Here is a 15,645-nt window from a genome sequence, read left to right as displayed (position 1 = left end):
ATATTCAAACATTAAAGAAGTAAATATAGTATAAATATTACCCCACATTATAGATCAGGAATTTGAGACACAGAAATTGTGTTAGTCAGCTATTACTATGATGATGATGCATAACAAGCAATCCAAAAATGTCAATGACTTACAAACATTCAGTTTTCCTACTAGTAAGTTTATAAGTTGGCTAAAATGACTCTGTGGGCTAAACTAAGATTAGCAAACTAGGCCCCAGGCTACAAGCTGCAGTTTGGGTTTAAATCTGCTCAAGCCTTCTTTCTTCTGGGACCAATAGCTGCTCATGGCCAATGGCACAAGTACAATACATCAAACCAACATTAAGTACATTTATGATACTTTGTGTTGATAACATTCAATCAAGGCTTCTTCTTGATGACATAGCTGAACAAAGTAAATGACACAGCCAAAACTGACATCTTTCTTGTGGAAAAACATAGACCCCATGGAAGAAGTGGAAAAAAGTGAAGCTCTACAGAGCACCAATGCAATCTACCATAATATTGAATAACTTGCTCTGGTCACTAACAAATAAATAATAAATAAAAGAACTGGAACCAAAACCCAGTTTTGTTTTGTTTTTTAAAAACTCCTGCTCTAAATCTTTATAACATTCTGATTCATCAGAAAGGGCTAAAGGGAACTGGTGGAAATTTGGTGAAACTTAAGAGCTAATCTTTTAGAAATACTTTCCAAAATTCATGTATATTTGAAGAGTGACTGGTGGGCAAGTAGGTGAATGGGAAAAAAATAGGATTCCTCTCTTAGTACTGGGGAGGGTATAGTTTGACAAATAAATTATAAATTGCTAGGAAATTAAAGACAAATGATCCAGGAATGTCCAATAAAAATGAGTTGAGACCTGGTTTTGCATTCTGATACTGCTACTGTGTATACTGTTTTGATATGGTTTCTAGACCATTCTATTTCTCAACTTCCTCCTCTGAATTTGAGGAAAAACACTTAATGCACCTGAACACTATGTATTAAATAAGCCCTTTAAGCTGATTTGAGATAGAGAGAGAGAACTTATGGAAGAGGCCTATACACATTATGCCTCCATAGTATGTAGGGAGCCAGAAATACAAAATTGGGGTGAGCATCGTGTAATCCAAATCAATAATAATTTAAAGATCAGTTTGGATATTCATAATATATAAAGAATTAATATAATTTGATGGCAAAAAAACAAAACATGAAAACCAAAACCAAAAAATTAGTTCAGTTTAAAAATGAAAAAAGGGCCTGAATAGACATTTTTCCAAGAAGATGGTCAAGTGGCTAACAGGTACATGAAAATGTGCACAACATCACCAATCAATAGGGAAATGAAATCAAAAGTAAAATGAGGTATCACCTCAGGCCTGTTAGAATGTCTAGAGGTGAAAATGTGCAAAAAAGGGAACCCTTGTACACTAGTGGTAGGAATGTAAATCAATACAATCATCATAGATAGATAAACAGTATGGGGTTTCCTCAAAACATTAAATCTTTTCCTCATATACTATATGACCCAACAAATCCATTGCTGAGTATATATTTGAAAGAAACAAAATCACTGTGTTGAAGAGATATCTGTGCCCACATGTTCACTGAAGCATTATTTACAACAGCCAAGGCATGGAAACCACCTAAGTATTCACTGACAGATGAATGTATAAAGAAAATGAATATTCTGTATATATATATATATAATATGTATATATTATATATATATATACAGAATACTATTTAGCTATGAAAAAAGAAGGAAATCCTGACATTTGCAACAACATGGATGGATCTTGAGGGCATTATGCTAAGTAAAATGAGTCAGAGAGAAAAAAGACAAATACTGTATGATCTCACTTATATGTGGAATCAAACAAAAAAACAGAGTCATAGAAAAAAAAGATCAGATTTGTGCTTGCCAGAAGCAGGGGGTAAGAGGTGGGGGAATTGGGTGAGGGTGGTCAAAAGGTACAAATGTCCAGTTACAAGATAAATAAGGATTGGGGATGTAATGTACAACATGATGACTATATGTTGTAAGGTATATTTGGAAGATGCTAAGAGATTAAAATGCTAAAAGTTCTCATCACAAGGGAAAAATGTTTATAACAATATGAGGTGATGGATGTCAGCTAACCTTAAATGTCACAATCATTTCACAATATAGATGTATGTTTTCATTATGCTGCACATCTTACACTTATAAAATGTTGCATGCCAATTATATCTCAATAAAACTGAAAAAAATCAGTTTGGGGAGTACATTTAATAAAACAAAGCTCCCACAAGCTTGTTAACCATAATGAACTTTCTTTAATTTTTCCTTAATTTGTTAGAATTTTCTACAAAAGCTTAACTTCCTTCCTGACATTGGGTGTTTAACTTGACAAAAACTTAGCTGAGTCAAAAATTTCAAACACACTCTTTCAGGGAAGTCTGTAGTTTACACAAAGTATTATTTGGCTTTTGTGAGCTATTCCACCAAAGGGCAATGAAATACCATTCCAAGAATATCTCAAATATCAAAGAAGGGAAAGGCCCAGTTGACTTTTTTCCCTCTAAAGCTGATTAAGGAAAGAACTATTGTTCAGCATACACTGCAGAGCCCAGTTGAAGGGAGAAACATTCTCCCTATTGCTGTACAAGGCTTAATATCTCCCAGGCAATAAGCTAGACTCTCAGGTCCTTAAGGCCTTGGAACATGTATTCCTCTCATGTGTATTTCTTATAGCACCTTGGTATGCTTTGCATAAGAAGTTTCAAATGAGAAAAAAATAAAAGAAAAAGAAACAAAAAAGAAGTTTCAAAAAAATTTTGTTGAATGAATGAATGAATGAATGAACAATCAGTGAATGAATCTCAATGATTGTTGTTCTCTTTGCATCCACATCAGTCATCTACTGTGCAAATACAGACTGGATGTAATGTACCAAAAATTTTTTTTAAACATTTATTTATTTTAGAGAGTAAGTGGGTGTGAGCAGGAGGGCAGGGGGAGGAGTAAGGGGAGGGGGGAGAGATAAAGAGAAACAGATTTACTCTGAGCACAGAGCCCCACTCAGGACTCAATTGCATGGCCCTGAGATCCCAACTCAAGCTGAAATTAAGAGTCAACACTCAACAGACTTAGCCACCCAGGCACCCCAAGTATGAGAAGATTTTTAACAAGAAGATATGGCTCATGCTTCTTAAGCATGAAAATCAGATATTCATAAGGTCAAGGAGGATAGAAGGATGGTTGGATATTTGTGGGACACAATCAGTTCACTGGATATAAAGTGGTAGCCATTCCCCTAAGCAGAGCCAAGGTGGACTCAAAGATGGAGACCCAGGCAATGCAAGACTACCCAACATAAACTATCCAATAAATCCTCGCAGTACCTGCACCTCTAATATGGCATTCTACAACTTAAAGGGAGCTTGGACGTTTTTATGTTAAAAATATGTTAAATAATTTAGGTTATTTGAAGAAGGGATAAAATAACTTAGGCTAGTTAATCTGGTTTGAGGACAGCCCACTTCTGACTTCTCAGGCCAAACCAGAACTCAGGGTTTTATTCTTTATTTACCTCAGAATAAAACGAAGTTTTTTAAGGGCAAGGCATCCTACAATTTGCTGTTATTATGACAAGCTACCATTTATTTCCTATCTGTGAATTCTAGGCATCCTCTCTCTCTCTCTCTCTCTCTCTCATGTACATATATACTTATCTCCATTTTATAGATGAGAAAACTCACATTCAGATGATACCTTACCAATGGTTATACAAGTAGCAAATAACAGAGCAGCATTAGACCGAGGTCTAGCTGACTCCAAAGTCCATGTTCTTTGTAATTGTCTAAATCATCAGTTGGGCAAAACACACTTCTATCCATCAGAAGTTTTTCTATGTCCTTACCTGGAAAAAGACCGGGCTTGTGTCAGATTACCTGACATCTTTCACCATGTTTTACCCTTACAACTCACTCAGATGAGTATGGGTTGTCTTGCACTTTGCTTCCATTTCCTGATTTCCACTCTCCTTCCTCAGCAGCTCTTTGAACTCCAATCATTTACTCATAGTATTTTTTAAAAAGATTTATTTATTTGTTTGTTCATGAGAGACACAGAGAGGCACAGGCACAGGCAGAGGGAGAAGCAGGCTCCCTGTGGGGAGCCCTGATCCCAGGACCTCAGGATCACGACCTGAGCCGAAGGCAGATGCTCCACCACTGAGCCACCCAGGTGCTCTACTCATTGTATTTATACCCCTGGTTCAGCAAACTTTCTTGCTATCAGTGGCCACCTTCCATGCAGGCTCTTCAGCTCCACCCCGTCCGGCATGTACCTGTGGTCAGATTGCATTAGACCTGCCATCAAAACCTGTCCCGCTGCCTCCCACGGTGTTGGCCAAACTGTACCTGCCATTTCATCCTCAAGGATTAGCGTCTGCCACAGAGCCAAGCTCATGGCTCTTTCCCTGTGAAAAAGTATCGTAACTTGGTCATTTAAAATGTCCACTGTTTCTACTTTTATGTTGTCTCTAGGCAAGAGAGTGCTTCCTGAAATAACCCCATAACTTGAATAACCAGCTCCAACTACAATTTGGCTTTTCTGTTACTTGGCAAGTCTATTACCAACTGTCACTGAAATCCTGGTTTATGACCTGAAGTGCATTCCAAACCTTCTCCTCTAACAACTAGTAGCTAAACGACTAATTCTCTCTCCCCGCCCCCTGGATTTTCCCACCTCTCCCTTCCTCAACTCTGCCTCCTGATTCACATTGATTTGTATTTGTGTTTAACGTTTCAAAGGAGAGAGTTTCATATGTTCTCTTTTCATTTCTGTTCATCTCTTTTCATTTTTTTTCTTTCATATATATATATATTTATATATATACCTGCTCTATATCAACTATTCTCTTCAAAAGGGCAAAGCTTTGGAACAAAGGGACCTGAATTCAAATCTCAGCTTTACAATTTTATTTGTAGCTATATACCCTTAGGCAAATTTCTTAGCTTTTCCAGGTTCTGGTCTCCACATCTTTAAAAAGTAAAGAACAAAGCCTATTGCAAAGAGTCTATGTGATTCCAACACAACATCTTGTAGTGGACACATTTTGGAAGTTTCGTCTGGTCCTTTTTCCATCTTCAGCAATAAAACCACACTCTCCTTGTGGATCAAATGAGGCTGACTGTCCTCGTGGGGTGGGACAAAAGGCCCTGGCCTGGCCAATAGTAGAACCAACACCTTTTAACCACAGGAGTTGGCTCGAGGACATAATCCAAGTGGGGCTGATCAGAGTCCACCCTGTGGCTCATCTGATAATGACTGGGACAGAAACTTCTTATAATTTCTGGGATTGCTAACTATAAGGAATATGCAAATCTAGAGTTGTTAGTGGTTATTTTTGCATAGAAAGAGGAGAGCCAGTCTAAGAATGGAGTCAAAACAGAGGAAAAGTAGAGCTAAAAGATTTAAATAGGCACAAGTCTCACACTACTCAAGCACCTAATCCCTGGAGTTTCTAGTTTTGTGAAGATATATGGGCCATTTTTCTTCTGTTGGTTTGAATTGGGTTTCTGTCACATGCAACCAAAACTTCTAAGAAACATCTGCAGTATCCAGCAGGGTCCTGACACACACAGTATCACATGTGCATGGTATGCTGCTTTAATTTCTCTGCCACCTTCTTTGAAGAACCCCTCCCTCTCTACCCATAATGCCTCCAAAGACATTATTCCTATGCTTACCACTTTTCTCTCCAACATCTTGAGCTTCTAAGCTTATTGGATTCTGGCTTTCAGTATGCCTGATAGCAAAGATTCATTATTTACATGTTTTAACACTTGTTAGTTTATAAAGCACTTTCATATACAATTAATCCTATGGGATCAGTCACCATAACCCGACAATTTTCCATCAACATGTCCCTCAGCCTTTCCTTACCTATAGCTTTTACCTAGATTCACCTCTCCTGGATAACTACACTCATTAAAATATATTCCATCTATGAATGCTGCCACTAAATTAAGCTTCCTAAAATGGCACTTTGGGCATGCTTCTTTTCTACTGAAGAGTCAAAAATGTCCCAGATAGCTTTTCAAATAAAACCCATCTTCTTCTCCCAATTAATCTAATATTGTCCCCTGATTGGCACCACTTCACTTATCCAATCTTATCAGGGAGCTCTACCTTCTACCAAGGTCTACCTCTTATCAGCTATGTGACTTTGGTCAATTTATTTTCCTGCTCTGAGACTCTGACCCCCCGCTACTTCAACCTTATCAATTTCTTTGCCAACCCCTACTCATGCTACACTCATTTCTTCCAGCTATATTTTTTAAAAACACATAGGTAGGGCATAACCTATGTAATATGAAATTCACCTACTTCAAGTTTATAATTCATTGATTTTTTTTAGTAAGTTTACCAAGTCATACAACCATCACTATAATCTAGTCTTAGGCTATTTCTATCACTTCAAGAAGATCCTTTGTGCTCATTTATAGTTAACCGCATTCCTATCTGCAGCTCTATCGTCTGTCTCCATAGATTTGACTTTTCCAGACATTTTATATAAGTGGAACTATAAGATACCTGGTCTTTTGTATGTGGCTTCTTTCACTTAACATAGCGTACTAGACTCACTTCTCCCTTCATCCTTTGTAGGTTCTCTGTTATACCTTTCCCCTTCCTCCCTACCCACCCAATCCTGCATTATTGTTGTTGATGCTGTTGTTTTGAGGTACAATTGGAGACATAGCACTTTTAGAACATTATCTTAGTTTCATTTCAACCCACAATTTCTATTGTCGTTATTCTGTATCTCCAAGGGGACTCCAGGCTTCAGTTCTTCCTTAGTTGCTTCACATAGTTATCTTATTTTTCTTGCCGAGAGAAATGAAAACTCTTTATGGAAAGTGTTAGACACATTTGGGAAATAAATAAATGTTCCTTGAAAAAAGTAATGAATACTTATACTTTTCTTTACCAAGAACAGTTTCCAAGAACCATATTCAAGTAGGGCTCACTTTAACAGATAATTTGATTCAACTGTAGGAGAGAAAGATCTGAATGCATGATCTGCTAACTTCTATGCCTTTTATGCCAAAATCACTTGCTTATGGACTGGGCACAGCCCACAGCTGTTAGAGACCCTATTCTTCTATCAATTCCCTACACGAACTCCCAAATCTGAGGAACTGTCAATTCCTTGAGGACAGATCCACTTGCTGATCAGCCTTTGTTCCCACCTTAGGACATAGCTACTGTCTGGTACATGATAGGTGCTGAATAAATATGTGTCTACTGAATGAGTACATGCGTGCATACATACATAGTGACACCTTTAAGTAAGCAAGCCTAGGACCTGGATCTTAGGAGACCTAAATAGTAAAAAGTTAGTATTTCCCTCAGTTAAGAATTCCAGTTTGGATATTGCAAGTGCTAAATAAAGCTCCATGCTTATGGCACATTGATTTGTCAGAAACACAAATAAATATGAAAGAATTTAGCCATCAAGACATCATGGTAAAAGTACAAACCTCAACTAAAAGGCAAGCGAAGAGTAACTCGCTCATACTCATAAAATCAAATCTCCTTACTTTTCCAGGCTAACTCGCTTATGCCTTAGGGTGTTGTTATATATATATCAATTACTCTGGTTAACATTCCTTTATATCCAAGGTTTGGCCACTTTTGTATTTTTCTCTTATTGTATTTAATGTTTCAACAAATATTTGTCCAGTGCCTACTATGTGCAGGCTTTGTTCTAAGGGCTTGTGATATAGTAGTGAACAAAAACGGAAAAAAGCACCACCATGCATTCAAGGAGCTTCCATTCCAGTGGATCACATGTTGTCATATTTTCCCACTTCAGTATCTGTGTGCAAGATCCCTAAAGGCCAGAAAGTAATCTTGTTTTATCCACAACATCAACACAATGCCTGTAACATTAGTGCATATTGGTGAACAAATAAGCCACCATTGATTGAACGTATCAATATCTCATTTAACCCTCACACTTGCCATAAGAGGAACATATATACTCACCCTCATATCAATAACATTTTGCCGCTCTGGTTCAGAGGTCAGTTAATATGGCCAAGGCCACAAGTCAACAAGTGAAAGATCCAGAATTCAAATGCAATTGTTTAACCCCAAAGCTATGTTCTGCTCTATCAGAGCAAAAGGCTGATGGGAAGATAGCCATTAGGATGAGGATTAGGCTTCACTGGATTTGCATGGACCAGATGAGAACACATCTGACTTCCAGCGTTTGGAGGTTAATTTCAGAAGCAACCACCTATACCAAGAAGGGATAAGATACCAATCATGAAATCAGTGACAAGAGAACAGAACTGTTGTTTAGCCTTGAATATTAATCAGCACCCCAAAAAGACATTTACCATTATATTTACCTGAGCCAGTACATTTTCCTAAAACATTTTGGTTTCTCCAGTCCTAAGAATAGGAGTGATGGGAATTTTTAAAAATAAATAACAGCTGTGTTGTTTGCCCCCAAACCTAAAAATGTTGAAGTTATCCCACAATGAAAAATGTATTGTCATTATTTACAGTGTTATATTGTTTTCTAATTATTACGTGTGTCTAAATCTCATTGCCCCCAAGCCTGCAGAAAATGCAAGGTCCCTGTGGACATAAATTTCTTTTATGCTCCACAGGATCTAACATGGTGCTGAGTATAGACTTAGCTCAGGATCTAAGAAATGGAGATAAATTTAGAAAATCTGGTCCAGGGCTGACTGTCTTTTCTGTCAGATTTTGCCTCCAAGATTTTATCCTGTTACTCCATGTCATTGAGGACAACGCCAGTCTTTTGTTATATTTTCACATCATTTGAAAAGGCCACATCGGTAGTTACTCGTCTCATCACATAGCAGAGAGAAAAGCAGATTTTATTTTAACGTGAGCTTTGCTCCATTTAGTGAATCTGTTAGAAAATGTGCCTAAAGTCACATCCATGGCGGGCTGAATCTGTGCCTGTGAGACAGAAAGAAGGCAAGTGTGTGTGCACACTTGTGGGTGGGTGAGCATCTTCATAAACCCCTCAGCCACTCTGGAGGAGCTTACAGAATGTGCCATGGAAACAGTGGTTACCATGGAAAGGACGTGCCATGGTGACGAGCTGAAGAAATGCCTATGTAAAACCATCTTACCATGTAACCTTATACCTTCCAGCTTTTTAAAAAATATGACAGGATTAGAGCACAGGACTCTGGGGAGTCTCAGCCCTCTCAATGATCTTCCAAAACAATCTAGAAAGTGAGATGATAAACTGCAGGGCGTTGTGTACCTCGCTGAAGGGCCTGACAAGCAGTTAGGTGGAGAAATTGCCAACATCGTTTATCTATGGACTGCACTGCACACTATTAAATATTTCCTGTTAAAACCCACAAAGTATTACAAATGAAGAGAAAACATGGATAAAATTAACTTAAAGGGAATGGTTTCCCGACTTAACTGAGATCAGAATTGATGTGTTTCATCTAACTTATCTGTTAATAGGCTTTCTTGATGCCCTCGTGTTACCATAATCTCCAAAGCACTGGACAAACCAGTACATTTGTTTATCTTTATCACTCTTTGCTTACTAAAGAACTTGCTTTTATTAAAGAGATCAATCACCTGCACACAGTTTAATAGCCCACACAGTACATCCGAAGTAAAAAAAAAAAAGCAAAAAAGGGTAAAGGGTGAGAGCCTTGTTTTAACAAAGCCCTAAAAGCATTAAAAGGGCCATAAAAGAAGCCTTTGATAATATATATATGCAAGATATGAAATCTTAAAGGTGGAAAAATTGATATCGAACTTCGTAATCTAAAACATTTCTAAATGGGAACGTGAAGGCCTGAAAGCAATCGATGCCTCCACTCTGGTTGCTCTCGCTCGCAGCCAGGTGAGGCTCAGTGCAGAGACGTCCAGTACCTTGCGCGTCTCTTGCACGGCTCCCCTCACCCTGTTTCACGGGAAAGCCAGACATCTGTCCTCGCAGCGGGCCCCCAAACCAGGAGTCCCCTCGGGCTGCGTGAGGATGGGGTCTCCGAGGGCCACCGCCCTTGACCTCCGACACCAGGCCGGGCCGCAAGGCCCTGGGCAGCGGGAAGTGGGGCCCTGGCCTCTCTGTCCTCCAACTGCTCCCCTCCCGCCTCTGAAAAACAAGCCTATCCACCATCTCTTAGCACACGGAACATAATATCATATTTTATCTAGTCTTCTGGGATTAAAAATATTGATTGAAATTTTCATTGGAAGCTTTTCTTAAAAGACACTTTCTTCCAAACCTCTCTTTCTACTCCGTTGCAAGTCAGCTATTTTTCTTGCCAAAATACAGGAAAGCAATTAGGCTCAAGGGTTTTATAAGCTGCACCAGTTCAGGGCAAATCTATTGAACTCTGCTGAGAAATTCTTGTTCATTCACTGTGAAAATTTTGATGGTTTTATCCTCTTTCTTGATAACCACTTAGTTTTAGAAACCCGCGTAATGCGCGTAGTGCAGGATTTAAAGAGAGGCCATCCTAATTAAAGTGTTGTGATGTTAAACCGGAAGGTGCTAAACATAGTCCTTTGATAACTGCAATTTCAAGCTCAAATGTGTATCGCAGGGAACTGAAGCTAAAATACAAAGGAAATTTTCGCAGAAGCGGTGAAGGCGAAGAGAAAATATTAAGCTGATCTGCGAAGTGCCTCACAGGTTTTGAGTATAAAGCAGGAGGAAGTGAAGGGCTGAGCCTTCATCTTCCATCAGCTGTTCGTGTTGCTGGTGATTACAGCATCCCTCACCGAGAACATATGGCCGTGTTTATAGCCATCAGGCGGCATTTCACAGAGCGACGACACCATGTGTCCACCAACTAGCCTTCCTGATTACAGCTAATTAGAGAGGAGGCGGGAGGCATTTTTTAAATGATATTAAGGCACGAGAACTCCAAAGTTCCCAGGCCTGCTTGTGAGACCAGGTGACGAGAGAGAGATTCATCCAGAAAGTACGAGAAGCCAAGAGAAGCGGACATTTTGCACAAGTCTTTCCCTGAGACGGGAGCCAGGTACGACCACGACCAAACAAAGAAGAGAGGGCGTGTGAACAGGAGAGCCCACAGCGCGCCGTGCGGAGCGGGCCTTGGGAAACCTGCGGGCCAGAAGCTACCCGAATGACCCTAAAGCACCCTTTCAGGGGGAAAGGCCCTAATCAGAGCCACCATCGCAGCGTCCCTGAGACTCACTCTGTGGTTAGCACCGGCAGGGGATTCGATATAAAATCATACAGGGGCCTATTAAATGCCGTTGACCATGTGCTTTCACCCAATTTTGTGGTTCAGCGATGCTGGTTGTTCTCTCTTCTTTTTGACCCCAAGTAAAATGCAAAGCAACATATGTCACCAGGTGAATACAGAGCCCGAGTTAAGGGTCTCAGCTTTTCAAAAGCCTCCCTTCTGAATTTGCAACATTCTTTCATGAGCCCCTGGAAAACAGACTGGCTCTAGAGCTTTCCCAGAGACACTGCACTCGGCTCACATGCAAGTGAAGCCTCAGTTTGGTAGTCGCCTTCCTCCTGTGCTCTCCAAACTTCCCCTCCAAAGGGGCGACTGTGTGTGTGTGTGTGTGTGTGTGTGTGTGCGTGTGTGCGTGTGCCTGGGTATGTACCACTCCACCTATTACAGCCGCTTCTTCCTTCAGGCTCGTTTAAAAGTCTGAGAATATGTCCATTGGTGATTGTGTCATTTTTTTTTTTTCTCTATTTCTCTGCTTTGCTGGAACTGGACCATAATGACATTAGATAGGTCGCATGATGGCAATTTAATGGCCTGAACTCAATCCACAGGTACATCGTTGTGGTCGCCTCGGGATCTGTTCTCATTGCCGAGATGTGACAGGAAATGCCAGCAGAGCCTGAATGGATGAAGAACTGCAGTGGCAGAGACGGTGCGGCAGTGAGGGCAGGAGATGTGGGCTCTGAAAGCCCTGGGGCCGCCCAGCAGCGGTGACGTCGCCCCCCAGGCCCCTGCTGTCACAGGGCACGCTTGGCTCAACAGTGTTCACTGACCACACTCTGCTTTGCACTGAGTGCACAGCGACAGATAGAGCACACACAGGCCTGGTCCTCAAGTGGCTTACTGTTGCTCAGGGGGAGACACTTCAGCATTTAAATAAGCAAATGCACTAAAGCACGAAAGACACCGCCGAAATAGTTCCACAAATGTAGCATACAGTAGCACGGAACAGCAGTAATAGCAGGAAGCTGAACTGCCTAAAAATGTCCAGTATGGTTGGAAAGGGAGATGGAGGAGGGATTTATGGTCTAGAAATTTAAGAACCCAATACTAAATCCAAAGTACATGCAATACTTTCTTTTCAAAGGCCCATGTGAATAAATAGATGGGTTCTGGACTCCCTCAAAGAATAAATATGAAGATTAAATGGAAGAAATTCTCTGAGCATACTGAGGGGAAAAAAGTATAAATTCAAAACAGTGTAGTGGTTATACAGTTACCTAAAAAAGACAGCGAGAGCCCTGGTGAATACTTTCAGGTTTTAGGGAAATGGATGCCATGACCTTCTCATTTTTTTCAGGAGACCATACAATGGTGATAATCTCTTTCACAGGTTTGTTAGAATCAGAAAAGATTATGTGTGTAGTTCATGTGTGTAAACATATGCATATTTCATGTTATACATAAATTTATTTATATTAAATATAAAAATGTGATATAAATATGTTTATGTTGAAATGTTTTATAGAACCTAGGGCACCATTACAGTATTAGTAGATGCTATTGTGGCTGTATTGCTTTTAATCTTGTTTTTGTTCCAGTTAGCTCTAAAATAGAGGTCAACAAATGATGGCCCATTGGCAAAATCCAGCCCACAGAGGGCCAAATCCATTTATGTATTGTCCAAGGCTTTTATGCTCTAACAATAGGTTATGTAGTAGGACAGGGAAAATATGGCTCGCAAAGTCAGAAATATTCACTATCTGGCCCTTTACAGAAAAGTTTGATGACCCCTGCTTTAAAATAATCACATGATAACAATCTACCTTTTCCTTTTTTTCTTCTTTTGCCATTTGGCAGGTGGGGGCGGGGTGGTGGTTGGTCGGCAGAAAACGGATTCCTAGGAAAAGTTCTGTGATCAGATAAGTGGAAAACACTACATACTTTATTCTCTTCTGGGAGATTTAAAATGCATCTTGGCATATGAAAGACTTTAAGAAGTTTCGTATAAAGGAAACCTATTTAGATTCATTTCCCAAACCGAATTTTTTTTTCTCTATGAACACGTATTAACAGATATGGCAAATGCGATGGATTGGCCACCCAAGGCAACTCAGAGCCCACTTTGTGTTTCTGCAGTGCAGAGGTTGCAATATTACATACTTTATAGTTCAGCCTGCCTTGTGTCTAACCTTAGCCTTGTACCATAGTTCTGGCCAGTAAGATGTAGAACTCCTAGAGGCAGGTGCCCTTCCAGAATAAACAAGCATTCTTTCCTGGCTGCCTTTGCCCTCCCCTCTTCCTCTTGGCCAGACCTTGTGCTTCCAGGGCCAGTGAATGAGGGCAAAGCCTAATATGTTGGGGAGAGTAGAGCGCAAAGATGGCAAAAGTCTGGGTCCCCGACTACATCACGAAAACACTGCTCTAAGCCAGAGTTGCCTACTCCTGGACTTCTTACCAGATCAAACACATAAACACTTTCTGTTTATGGCAGTATACTTCTCAGACTTTAATATGGGTACAAATCATCTAGAGATTTGTTACAATGCAAATTCTGATTTGGTAGATTTGGGTTGGGGCCCCTACCCACCTACCCGGTGATGCAGATGCTCGTCCATTAATCACACATGGAGTAGTAAGGTAATAGGGTTTTCTGTTCTTTGCAGCAGAACACCATCATAACTGTTAGATCCTCTGGAATTCCTCTTCTAGGGAGAATACTTAGGGAAATTCTGAAGATTCTCATCATCAAGCTCCCTGTTTCCATGAGCCATTTAGAAGGTAGCTCCACCTAGCATACCATTCAAAGGATTTGGACTTCCTTCCTGCATCATTTCTCATACAATATATTTCTTATTAGGGCCCACGAGGCAATGCAAATCCACAGTGAACCACTTGTGCAGGGGTGATATTTTCGGTTTTCCACAGATGTCCTTGGATATAGATAATAATGAAGAGCTGATTCTTTGAACACCATAGAATGATAGGTTCCTCAAAGATTAACCCAATCCTTTAGTTGTAGGTAAGGAATCGAATGGCAAGAGGGGTCAACTGATTCCCCAGGTCACCCAGGAAATGGGGTGGGGAGGGCAGAGCTGATTGGAAGTGCACCTGCACGTGTGCATGAATGTGTCCAACATTATCTCCCGCTTTGCACAGAAAAAACTTTCAGAAGAAAATGTGGGCTCTCTGTAGAAGTATGCCCCTTATATCACATACACATGGCATACCGAAGAAAAATATCAAGTTCACATTTCCAAACTCTTCCTGCTGCCTGTGTATTAAGTGACAGCGAAGCTAGCCGTTTCCCTTCTCATCATGATTAACCCAGAGCGTTAGCAAATCCCCAATCTATTTAGAGATACAGATCCGTGATGGAGGCTTTCCTCATTCTTTCTCTAAAATGTAGTTCCACTTGACCTAATTGGGGCTTGGGGAGATTCCAAATCTCACTTTTTTTTTTTTTTTTTTTCATCTTTCCAAGTTAAACCATGGCTTTGACAATGGGGCGTGTGAAGTATTTCCGACCGTCTTTATTAATTAAAGGAAAAGTTTTCATCTTAGAGTCTTGAGAGTTTTAAGAACAGATGAAAAGTAGACGAAATTCAGGAAGGGCTAAAATAGCTGAGATGTTCTATTTTTTCTCTTTAATAATTGATGCTAAAGAAGGAATATGGGCTTTAGATTTTAAATGCTATCATCGAAGGGAAGAAGGTAGCTTCTAAGTGGTTTGACATGCAGAGGAAGGGTTCAGGGGCCAGTCGGCAAAAACTTTGTCCAGCTCCTGTGTTTGATCCCACGCCCATGCCTATGCTGTGCCTGTAGGCTTTTAACACAAGGCACCGCTCCTTGCTTCTGTGGAGCTCCCTACTCACTGGGTTTGTTAGGATCCTTTAATTAGTCACCGGTCAATTTCAATTTAAATTTGTACAATAATCCTGTTTCAAAGTTCAGGTGACTAAGGTCAAATTTAAAAGGTGATTTCCTCAAGCCCATAAAGCCAGGCCATTGCATTCCCTAAAAATAGCTATCAGAACCTCTAAACCTTTGTCCTTGTCAATGACGAACACAATTTCTGTTTCAATGACTCTTTAATGTGATACTAGAATAAGCACTTACCTACCCAGGTAGAAGTTGCATAGGCTGGAAAAGCCACAGATCTGGATTCTAGACTCAGCTCAGACCCTCACTGGAGCTCAAGGAAGCCCTTTATACTCGGGTAATTAATTTTATTATCTGTAACCTAGGGATTTGTGGCATATGATTATCTTACATGGTATTATGGGTTGAATTGTAACCTCCAAAAAGGCACGTTGAAGTCCTAATGCCCCTGTGCCTATGAACATGGCCTACTTTGGAAATAGGATCTTTGCAGATGTAATCAAATTAAGATGAGGTCATCAGGGTGGGCCCTAATCTAATATGACT

The sequence above is a fragment of the Canis lupus genome, chromosome 8 (assembly GCF_048164855.1).
Source record: "Canis lupus baileyi chromosome 8, mCanLup2.hap1, whole genome shotgun sequence".
Classification (NCBI taxonomy): domain Eukaryota; kingdom Metazoa; phylum Chordata; class Mammalia; order Carnivora; family Canidae; genus Canis; species Canis lupus.
This window is presented reverse-complemented; position numbering follows the sequence as displayed.